General features: G+C 40.3%; 1 long non-coding RNA gene across 3 annotated transcripts in view; it reads left to right on the top strand.

Annotated features, from left to right (window-relative positions):
* Positions 1-12,534, top strand: part of LOC117310018 (uncharacterized) — a 59,775-nt gene that overhangs the window by 31,154 nt on the left and 16,087 nt on the right. The window contains exon 4 of one of the 3 annotated variants that reach the window (XR_012328920.1): positions 11,738-11,812. The exons of 1 other annotated variant lie outside the window; for it this stretch is intronic. This is a non-coding gene — a long non-coding RNA (uncharacterized lncRNA). Of the gene's footprint in view, positions 1-11,737; positions 12,295-12,534 lie in introns of those variants that run through there. One more of the 3 variants, XR_012328919.1, reaches the window with a different exon arrangement.

Raw genomic sequence — 12,534 nt, 5'->3', positions numbered from 1 at the left:
AGAAAGACAGACATACAGACCAATGGAATAGAATAGACAGCCAAGAAATAAACCCTTATATGTACAGTCAAATGATTGTTGACAACCACTCAATGAGAAAAGGACAGTCTCTTCAACAAATGTGATGGGAAAACTGGGTATAGACAGCAGAGAATGAAGATGGACTCTTACCTTACACCATACCCAAAAATTAGCTCAAAATGAATCAAAGACCTAAAACTATAAAACTAAGATCTAAAACTATAAAACTCTTCGAAGAAAACATAGGGGGAAAGCTTCTTGAACTCTGGACTTGACAAAGATTTCTTGGATATGTTACCAAAAACACAGACAAAAAATTAGATCAAAATTAGAGACTTCTGTGCATCAAAGGACAAAATTAGAGAGAAAAAAAAACAACCTACAAAATGGGAGAAACATTTGCAAATTATATATCTGATAAGGGGTTAATATCCAGACTATATAAAGAACTTCTGCAACACAACAACAAAAAAACAAGCAACCCATTTAAAACATGGAGAAAGGACATGAATAAACATTTATCCAAAAAAGATACACAAATGGCAATAGGCACATGAAAAAAATGCTCAACATTATTAATCATTAGTGCAAATCAACACTAGTGAGATGCTACCTTACATCCATCAGTATGGCCACTATTAAAAAAAAAACAACAACAGAAAATAACAAGTGTTGATGAGAATGTGGAGAGATTGGAACTTTTGTGCACTGTTGGTGGGAATGTAAAGCAGTGCTACTGCTGTGGAAGACAGTGTGGCAGTGCCTCAAGCAATTAAAACTAGAACTACCGTGTGATCCAGCAATTCCTCTTTTGTATATGTACTCAAAAGAATTGAAAGCAAGGACTCGAAGAGATATTTGTACATCCATGTTCATAGCAGCATTATTCACAACAGCCAAAATGTGGAAGAACCCAAGTGTCCATCAATGGATAAATAGGTAATCAAAATGCGGCCTAAATATATACAATGGAAAGTTTTTTAGCTTTAAAAAGTAATGAAATTCTGATACATGCTACAGCATGGAGACCTTGAGGACATTATGCTAAGCGAAATAAGCCAGTCGATAAAGGACAAATACTGTATGACTCCCCTTATTTGAGGTACCTAGATTAGTAAAATTCATAGCGACAGAAGGAGAATGGTGGTTGCTAGGAGCTTGTGGGGAGTGGGGAATGAGGAATTATTGTGTAACAGGTACAGAGTTTCACTTTGTGAGACAAAAAGAGTTCTGTGGATGGATAGTGGTGATGATAGCATAATGATGTGGCTGTACTTAACGCCACAAACTGTGCACTTGAATATGGTTAAGGTGGTAGAGTTTATACGATGTGTATTTTACCACAATTGAAAAAAAGAAGCAGGTCACAAAATAATACATACAATAAAATTCCACTTACACAAAATTCAAAAACAGGCAAAACTATGCTTTCATAGACAATAAAACTGCAAAAAAAAAAAAAAAAGCAAGGAAATGATTCTTAGAAACGTCAAAATAAACGGCAATCGTTTCTACTGGGGACAGGAGGGGATGAGGGAGGGACTTTGGAGTGCCGCCTACGTTCTGATTCTTGGTTCGGGTTATATACGGATGTTTGCCTTATTACTCTCTTGAACTGTACAGATATTTTAGGTATCATTTATATTTGATATATTTCCTAGTTAAGAAGGGAAAGAAAAAGTTAAAAGCACTTTACTGCTATAGATTATTCAATCAGACAATGTCGTTGAAAAAGCAACTAATGGTTTGCTGGAAACCTCGCAGCCTCCCACCAAAATAGCTGTAAGATTTCTCCTGTCCATTGGCCCTGGTGGATTTGGAGTTGGCAGCAGGTGACACCACACAAGCTGCCGGGCATTGTGGGGGAAGGTGACAGAGCTAAAGAGACCACCAACAAACGGGGCTTCAAAGTGGATCTGGAACTTGATTTTTCTTTCATTCCTCTTCATGACACTGCTACGTTCACAATTTTTCGGTTGTTAAAAGGCGTCGGGTGGGGAGTTCCCTGGTGGCCTAGTGGTTAGGGTTCAGGGCTTTCACTGCTGTGGCCTGGGTTCAGAACCTGGTTGGGGACCTGAGATCCCGCAAGCTGCAAGGTGCAGCAAAAGATAACAATAATAAATAAATAAATAAATAAAAATTTAAAAAGTATCAGGTGAATTTCTTTTAACCTAAATAATTTCAGTTCAGTGTGGAAAGGAAAGATGTGCTTAACAAATACCTAACTCAAAACTCTGCTTGAAAGTGTTTCTGGTGACCAACCAGGCAGGCGTCATCAGTATTACCACCCACAAGAACTTGCTGGCCACTCACCATGTGCCTTATCTGAGATGAATGCTGTGATTTCTGGTGAAACAATACCTTGAAAAATATTATTCACTAGTAACCAAGCAACTTTTTACATTCCAAGAACTTCAAATAAAATATAAACAACTTCAGATTCTCTTGAGTGTGAAAGACCAAAATAATACATGCCATGCCCACGGCATCTAAAGAGCTGGATGCTCCCCCCTGGGGTGAGGAGTTGGGAAGCACATGGTCAACATCAAGGATTTGGAGGAGGTTATCGCCATAAAATATGATGGATCAACAACAGAATAAGGAAGTAAATCCTGGTAGAGTCAGAGGGCGATTACTATACTGCAATGCTAATGAATGAATTACAGTTACACATGACAACCTGGACGAACCAATGCTAAGGGGGAACATGTCACAAAAGAATATAAACATCATGATTTTATTTAAAAGTCCATATGATGTTCATAAATAGGCAAAACTATTTTGTATTGTTGGGAATGCATATTTGGGGAGAAATAATGAGAGCGTGACCTGCATAGGGAGGAAGGGGCGTGGGGCGGGGCGACCAGGAAATGATGGTTAGGGAGCTGCTCTCCGACAACCATCATTTGCTGTTTCTTGACTTGGGTCATTGTTACACCTGTGCTTGTGTTAAACTCTACGTTTGTATCTGTTATATGGCTCAAAGCATCAATAAAAAGCATGATGGCATTTTACTCATTGTGAGAAACGTGAAGATGGAACCCGTAATGTTTTGCTGTGGTGATTTTCCCCTTGAGCCGCCCAGACCTTTCTAAGATACTGACTTTCATGAACTAGAAAAGTCTTTTCTTTCTCTTGATCAGAGCAGGGGGGGAGGGGGGGTTGGTTTTTCTTTCTCATTCTATTGCTATTTCTCCTTCCTTGGCTATAAGGAGAGAATTGAGCCCAACAAGAGTCTTTTCCATCCGCCTGTCAATGCAGTGGACACGGGTTCGAGCCCTGGTCCAGGAAGATCCCACGTGCCACGGAGCAACTAATCCCGTGAGCCACAACTACTGAGCCCGCGCACCGCAACAAAGAGTAGTTCCCCACTCACGGCAACTAGAGAAAGCCCGCGCACAGCAACAAAGACCCAACATGGCCAAAAGTAAATAAATAAAATAAAATTTTTAAAAAAGAGTCTTTTCCAGAGACTTTGATTTTTTTTTAGAAATGTGTGTGTGTGTATGTCTGACCCGTGAAAGGATAAAATTAGACCCTTGGGGACAGCCACTGTACATAACTTAGTGCTAAAGAACAGGTCTTCTGAAGAGCAATTGACATCTCCAGTGTTTCAGGAGTTTGTAATAAATATTCCACACAAGGAACAGCTGGTTCTTAGGGTCTTGGGAAAGGAGTTTGCCGGAACCTATTCTTTTTTTTTTTTTTAAGTTTTTTTAAAAAATTTATTTATTTTTGTCTGCATTGGGTCTTCTTTGCTGCCTGCGGGCTTTCCCTAGTTGCGGCGAGCGGGGGCTACTCTTTGTTATGGTGTGTGGGCTTCTCATTGCAGTGGCTTCTCTTGCTGTGGAGCACAGGCTCTATGCACGCAGGCTCAGTAGTTGTGGCTCGGGGACTCGAGAGCGCAGGCTCAGTAGTTGTGGTGCATGGGCTTAGTTGCTCTGCGGCATGTGGGATCTTTCCGGACCAGGGCTCGAACCCATGTCCCCTGCATTGGCAGACGGATTCTTAATCACTGCTCCAAGGAAGTCCGGAACCTATTCTTGTAAACTGTTGGCAGTTTGCCTCTCTAGTGCAGAAACATTTCATTTCTGTGAACCATTTTGTACTTTAAAGGTTCAAAGTGAATCTGTAACTCACAGTAGCATCAACAAACCTGTCTCGGAAACTGTCTACGTAATAAAAGGAAAGGTGTAAGAGGAACCCATCCATGAAAAACGACCTTCTTCCCATTTTTGAGGGAGTGGGAGACAGGTGCTGCTCAGAGCAAAAGTGGTTATTGAGAGTTATTTTAAGACTTTATTTTAATGTAATTTGTTTCAGTATTTACTTAAGCCTTTGGGAGAGAGGAAAGGTATATACGATAGTATCAAAGAGGGAGGCTTGATTTAAAATATGATCCCATTTAAAAAAAATAAATAAAATAAAATATGATCCCATTTTTTGACATAAGCTGTAGATCTAAGCCTTAGGTCTTGACAATATTGTGCCTGAAATATATTGAAAACCCACCTCCAGAAAACTCCTAGAAATGCTAATAAAAATGGAACAACTATTCTCTAAAATGTAGAGCTGAGTGCTCAAGAAAGCATCACCCAGAGGAATATGGGGAGCCGTGAGCACATGGCTGGAAGCAGCAGCAAAGTGTCCCTTGGAAATAGGGACTTGGGTTTAACCTTCCTGTGGGTACAAGAAACGGGGCCTTGGGCCTCCTGTGGGCAAAGGTAGGAACTGAGATCCCCACGTAAATGTGGAGCCCTTGAAAGACGGTAACCTCAGGGAAAGAGTAGATTCGGCAAATACCCACGGTCCCAGCCCACAGATGTCAGTTTACAGTCATTTCTTGGTTTGGGGGGTACTTGGACCATGACAGTGTATTTACTTTAACAGACTCATACCCAAAGCACCATTTAATTTTCCTCTTCAGGAAGAATAAAACTACACTTAGAAGGGAAGACTGAATTGCAAGAATAAATAGAAAGCAAACAAATGTATACATTTTGGCTAAATTTTAAAAGCACTAGCTATTGTTGTTGTAAACTAGCAACAACAATAATGACTAATTTGAGCATATGTGAACAATGTTGTAGCTAAACTACTGGAAAATGTAACATATAAGGTTGTAGGCATTTTAAAATGAATTTTGAAATCCTGGTGACATTTGAAAAGAGAGTAAGGATATTGGTTAACTTTTGGTTTTAAGTCAAATATACATCATGAGTAGTAAGGGTAACTCCTAAAGAATAAAAGTAGAACCATAACTTACAAATGATTTGGAAATAAAAGAGAGGCAATGAAAATTATTAATTCGCTAGGAGATGGGAAGGGAGAAATAGGAAGCAAAGTATGGAAAGTAGCATGAAAATAAGATGGTAGAAATAAATCCAATATATCAGTAGTCCTAAATGGATACAATGTCAGTTAAAAATTGTATTTTAAAAATTTGTGCTATATTCTGTGTTCAAGAGATATACTTAAATCATAATGACCTAGAAAGGTTAAAAGTAAAGAATCAAAAAAAAACCCGAAACCAAACATATACCAAAACAGAAGCAAAAAAGAACAAAACTTGTGAGCTATAACGATACTGGGCATCAAAGAGTTGAAGGTGAAAAGCGTTATTGGGGATCATGAAAATCGTTAAATAATGAATGAATTCACCTAAAACTATAATTCTGAAATTGCATGCACCTAACGACGCAGCCTCAAATGTGAAGTGCAGATATTGACAGAAGAGAAATAAACAAAAGCACCAGGGTGAGGAGAGGCTTTTAACCACATCACTTTCTGTAATTGATAGATCAGGCAGGTAAGGGTTTAGCAAAGACACATAATGTTTTAATAACACAACAAGTGTGATCTAATTGCTATATAAAAAACCCTATGCCCCACAGAGAATAGACATAATTTTTACGTATATGTGGCAAGATATTTTAGGACCACAAAGCAAATACCAAAGCATTTTTATCATATTGGCCACAATTCTCTTTCCTCAATGCTATTAACTTGAAATTAATAAAAATAGACAACAAAGTTTCATATATTTTGAAATTTAAAAGAACTTCTAAAACATAGTAAATAAAAAATTATAATGGAATGATAATTGCTAATGTTAACTGAGCAATGACTGTGCCAGGCACTCTTCAATGCATCTTTCATGGATTAGCCAACTTAATGCTTGTAAAGACCCTGTGCCATAAGAACTATCATTATCTCCATTTGCAGATAATGAAACTGAGGCACAGAGTGGTTCATTAACTTGTCCAAGAGGCAGAACTGAAACGGAGCAGGACCCTACGGTCCTTGCCCCCCTGCCCCAGGTCCTCCACCTGCCTTTTGTCTGTGGAAAAACTTAAGCCAAAGAATAAGTTTAATCAGAGAAGTGAGAAAATGCAGAAACGAAGGAAAACCATCAAAGGAGACCAAATAATAATAGTTCAGTCATTAAGCAAAGTCAAGGACATTTAGGTCCTCCTCGAGGGCTACAGATAATATCCTGAGCCGTATCCTGTGAGCTGTCTTGTAGCTACAGAAACCCACACCAGTTGGAAGAGGTTAACTACATGATGACCAGGATGTAGCCATGACATAAGCTGCCACAATTCTGAGAACTGGCCTCAGAGAAATGGAAACAAACTGATCCTGGAACTCAAGATTAACTGTACCTACACAATCAAGATGACGCTGGTCAGACCACCGATGACCATTTTCAAGATGACTGTTAGAGCCGGCTGCCTTGTTTCTGCACGTAGCCCCTCCCTCTGTCTATAAAAGCTCTTGCCCCCTGGTTGTGGGGCTGCGGAGAGTGGGCCTTTGGGCATCCGCCCTCCCGCGCACCGGTGGCCGGCAACCAAAATAAAGCAAACCTTCCTTTCCACCAACCTGGCCTCATTATTGTGCTTTTGAGCAGCGAGCGGCCAGACGCCACTTTCGGTTACAGAACGATCCTCTTTATCACAACCCAAAACTGCTTCTCCACTTAGAAAATAAGTCTGTAACTGAATGATCATGAAAATGAAACAGATAGAAACATGCAGGGTCCATCAAAAGTGGCAGTGACTAGGACATGTATAATCTTAAATGTCATAGCTTAGCAAAAAAAAAAAAAAAAAGACTGGAAAAAGAATGAGATATACACTCAGCAGAATGAACCCGAAAATAGGAGATACCAGGAATTAAGAGAAAGCATAAATTAATAAAATAGAAACAAAGAAACAATGAAGAAGATATAAAAACCAAAACTGATTCACTGCAATAAAATGGTAAGGCCTGCAAGCCAGATGGAGCAGGAAAAAACTGAGATTAAGCACACACACCACACACACCACACTAAGACTAAATAAGACAAGTTTTGCCAAGAGGGAGCAGAGATTCTGAAAACCCGAGGAGAGTGCTATTCACAGCTTAATGCCAATGCTGGGAACATATAAAATGGACAATTTCCCCAAATAAATATAACTTATCAAAAGGGACTGGAAAAGGAACAGAAAAGCTGAATATCAAAAGTCATGGAAGAATTTTATCAGTAGTTAAAAATCAACCAAAAAACCTAACCCCAGAAGTGTTAAGTGTATAACAAATGATTATCTGGATGGTATAAGAACTCTGAAATAGCAAATGAGGAAATGCTTCCCAACTCAGACCAGAATAGTGGAAGAAAGGAAAGTTACAAAGGCTCTCATCTGCAAACATTGTTACAAAAATCCTAAGTAAATTTTGGCAAACTGAGCTTTGGCAATATAGAAATAAAAGAATATATCACGAACAAATTGGATTAATTGCAGAGTGCAAAGATGGTTTAAAATTAGAAAATTGCTTTTATGTTATTTGTCACATTAACAGATTAAAAGAAAAAACGAGAGCATCTTGGAAAACACAGATATAGCACTTGATAAAATTCATTATCAATTCATGATAACACTTTGTTTTTATTCAAACAGGAATAGAAAAGAACTTGCTTGACCTATTTTTTTTTCCCAAGAAAATTAAAATCTGAAGCCAACTTAGCAGAATAGTGGGCCCAGGTGTTTGTAGTGTAATTCTCTGAACTTGGTTTTTTGCTTGTTTCATTTTGGTTTTGGATCATCTAGATTTTAAATGGAAAAATAATTGAAATAGTAGAGGAAATGATGGCATAGAAAATTTATAAAATAGAGACACTGATGAAACAAGAGAAAACAAATGATCACTAAAAAAATAAATAAGAGGACCATTATAGACACCACATTTTAGATGTTGTGTTAGTCCGTTCAGGCTGCTTTAACAAAATACCACCAACCAGGTGGCTTATAAACAACAGAAATTTGTTACTCACAGTTCTGGAGGCTGGAGGTCCAAGATCAAGACGCTGGTAGATTCGGTGCTGGTGAGGGGGGTGACCTGCTTCCTGGTTCATAGGCAGCTGTCTTTTCACTGTGTTCTCGTGTGGTGGAAGGGGGTAAGGGACCTTTTTGGGGTCTCTTGTAGAAGAGCGCTAATCCCATTCATGAGGGCTCTGCCTCTCCCAAAAGCGCCACCTCCTAATACGGTTACATTGGGCATCAGGTTTCAACAGATGCATTTTGGAGGGACATAAACATTCAGTCTGTGGCAAATGGTTAGCCAATAAAAATAAAGGGTTCAGAGAATTGGGAAGTAGAAAAGAAGAGGTGAAAACTTACAAGACATAGAAAAAGAAGGACTAGTGAGAACAACAGAAGCTCATGTAGATGAAAAGTAGAAGGAAACAAAATGGCAATTTGAATCTAGTAAAATAGGTTTGTGGGAACAGGAGTGTTAATTTAAAAAAAAATAAGAGGAAGAAGAAGAGGAGAGGAAGGGAAAAAATACACCACTCACCCTGTTAATATATTAAGCAGAACACTTCCTTTCGGGACTAAGGGTTTTTCACCTCACCTGAGCCGGAGAGCTAACGTCATGCTGTGCTCCTGCTATGGCTTTTTTGTGGAACCAGAGAGCTGTCAGCCGGGCACATCTCTAATTGAGGTGCAGGCAGCCAACGGCTGGTTGTAATGGGGGCAAAAGAACAGGTGCACTGTCCTCCAAATAGCACATGCATGGCACAACATTGGAAATTTACGTTGGCTTAAAAAGTAATGTCTATGAAAATGCTTGAGCAATTTTAATATGCTATATAAGGGGCATTAGAATTATCGAAGATAAGGTGACACATGTTATAAGGATAAGAAGAGCTTTATTTTAGTTTGTAATAACACCTTGGCAGGCATTAGGACATAGTAGCCTTTATTTGTGCCTTCTTTCCAGAATCTTTCCTGAGTGCCTGCTAGAGATACGTGAGACAGTCTCTGCCCTCATGGAGCTGGCAGTGTTTTAGGGGAGACCTGGTACTCATGTATAACATCAGGCAGATGGAGGTGAGTGCCACGAGTGCAATAGCCTCGTCCTATAGGGGTAGAGCTTTGTAAGCTGTGGGGATCAAGAAGGCTCCAAGGAGGAGGTGGCATCCACGTGGACCGTGAAGGACAGGGGACATTTGAACATGAAAAGATGGAGAGAAGGCTCAGACAAACAAAGCAGTTCTCTTTCATTTCATGAAACATTGGATAATTTGCAGTCACCCATCCCTGCCTTGAGAAACACGGACATAGGTCAGGCACATTTGGGTGAGGAATGGGGAGCCGAAAGTCTGTCGTGGAGAGCACTCAGGATGAGCTGGAGCATCAAGGAGTATGCAGGCATCCGGCTAAGTACCTTGACTTGGGACGGTCTTGGAATTCCAATTCCAAGTCTCAGATGCCCACAATCCTTTCTTCTCATGCAGCCTCTGGCAGTGTCTAAAGAGGAAACAGTAAGGAATGGTGCCTTGTCCAGCCCCTGCCCTCTAGGCACAGGGGAATGCCGATCGGGTGGGCTTGGATCTCCACACGGCTCCCCTGTTCAAAGGAATTAATGTAATCATACAAAGCCCTCCCCCCACCCCCCACCATAGCCAAAAGCAAGTGCACTCACTTGTAATTTGAAAAGGCAAGTGGAAATCATTTACCACATTACTTCAGAATATCTCATAATACAGAGACTCCTGTATTTAAATCATCAGAATTATAATATCCTCCCACTTTCTCACTTATGATGACCATTTTGAGCATTTGCGTTTCTTAGAGGGCTGGGATAACCATGGTTAATGCCAGACAGGAATTTCCCCTGCCGGGTTCATAGCGATTTCCACTGGCGAGTTTGCCCTGAGGAACAGATTTCTCTAAAGGAATCAGTGCTGAAGGACAGACAATAAATAATGAGCATGTTGTTTAGAGATGTTTGTAAAATGTTTTACATGCCAAGTTGTATAAAGGTGTTGATAGGTATGAAATACATCAAAATCTTTGGTGGCTGATGGTCCAGACCTTGTTGCTTAAAGTCCTGGGACTAGCAGCCTAGCATCTCTGCCCCACCCTGAACCCATATCCCAAGACAGTTAGTATGAAGATTAACTTTGGATAAGTCCTGGTTTAGATAACCTTGAGAGGAAGCTCTCAGTCACCCTGCCCAAACCCCCATGAGGTTCCCCAGTGGAAGAAAAGCCAAGCATTACTAATATTTTATTTACTCTAATATTAATGTTATCCAACGGTCAGATAACATTCTAATTATTTCCCGTCAATATCCATGATCCCACTAGATACACTGTTTTTCTTTAGTTCTCAGGAAGAATCGTGAGGAAATTCAGTCTATTTAAATCCAAGTTAAGCTCTGGTTTGCAATATTCACACTATGAAACCATATTAAAAGTCACCACACCACTTCTGATTGCATGATTATTAGAAGTAAAATACTAACCCTAAAAAAGCCTCAGCTTGTCGTGTCTTATTTTCCTCATACAAGGTCTTATTCATTAAATGGCTGAATGTTTGTGAATAAATACCATTCCTATTTTTAAGATCCAGACAGATAATTAATGAACTATATTGATAATTACAGAATTTTAATATTTATAGACATCTGTCACTTTACTTTTTCTTTTTAATTTTTATTTATTTATTTATTTATTTTTGGCTGCGTTGGGTCTTCATCACTGCGTGAGGGCTTTTCTCCAGTTGCGGCGCGCGGGCTTCTCATTGCAGTGGCTTCTCTTGTTGTGGAGCACACGCTCTAGCCCATGGGCTTCAGTAGTTTTGGCATGCGGGCTCAGTAGTTGTGACTCACGTGCTCTAGATCGCAGGCTCAGTAGTTGTGGGTGGCGCATGGGTTTAGTTGCTCCGCGGCATGTGGGATCTTCCCGGACCAGGGCTCGAATCCGTGTCCCCTGCACCGGCAGGCAGATTCTTAACCACTGCGCCACCAGGGAAGCCCTGTCACTTTACATTTTAACATAGTCTTACCATATGTGCTACTCTCTTTTAATTCCAGTAATTAAAGTTTATGAACATATACTGTGAAAATGTAGCTGTAACATTGTCAAATAGATTATTAGGAGGCTTTCTTACTGATAAGCTGTCTATTTTTTTAAAGGGAAATTATTACAAAGATGAAACTTATCCTAGAATTTCGTTCCTCTTTTGTTAAAACATTTTGTTGTGCACTTTTCAAGTCTCTTAAATTCAGCCCCAAAATATACCCTACAACCCTGGGTATGTGGCTGTACTTAGGTTATATCTATATTGGTGTCATTATTTGATATGTGAAATGTACCAGTAATTTACCAGAACTTCTGCCTAATAGGGAAAACTCATATTCTTTTTAATCTTCCCTAACTTTTCAGGTTTCTCCTGCAGCAGCTCTGAAGACACTGCACAGGTTGAGAAATGCCTTTCTCGCTTCTTTCACTCACCACTCGGTACAGCATCCAAATTGATTATGGTATAGTTGATATGGGTGAAATTGTTTTTCCCTTTTTGCGCTTGCCTTAAATGGCACCCCAGATCGGGTTTGATTTTCCACATCCAGGTTGGATTTGAATCAGCCCTCAGGCATTAAAAATAGTAGATACATTTTTATTTAAGTTTTAGCAACAAAGACAACAATTCCCCAACTATCTCTTGATGTCAGTTCGGGAAAGGAGTCCGTCAGCTGAGACACTGAACACGCACACAGACAGTGGCCCGACCATATGTGAACACAGAACGTTGATCCACAGACCTGCAGCAACTAGCCCAGGAATTCAGCCTGCTCTAAGTCTGACTTAAGGAATTCAGGCTACTCTCTGGTAGCAGTGCAGGAAACCAAACAGTAACCTCTTTACCAATCAGTTCAAAGTGGCCAGGACTTGAAAAGTAACTGACAGCTTCCTTAATTTTTTTTTTTTTTTTTTTTGTGGTACGCGGGACTCTCACCGTTGTGGCCTCTTCCGTTGCGGAGTACAGGCTCCGGACACGCAGGCCCAGCGGCCATGGCTCACGGGCCCAGCCTCTCCGCGGCATGTGGGATCCTCCCGGACCGGGGCACGAACCCGTGTCCCCCGCATCGGCAGGCGGACTCTCAACCACTGCACCACCAGGGCAACCCCCTGACTTACTTCACTCTTGATCGTTAACATTTACACACTAGCTGTAGCAGCAA

This window comes from Tursiops truncatus, chromosome 21 (assembly GCF_011762595.2).
Source record: "Tursiops truncatus isolate mTurTru1 chromosome 21, mTurTru1.mat.Y, whole genome shotgun sequence".
NCBI lineage: Eukaryota > Metazoa > Chordata > Mammalia > Artiodactyla > Delphinidae > Tursiops > Tursiops truncatus.
This window is presented reverse-complemented; position numbering and strand designations above follow the sequence as displayed.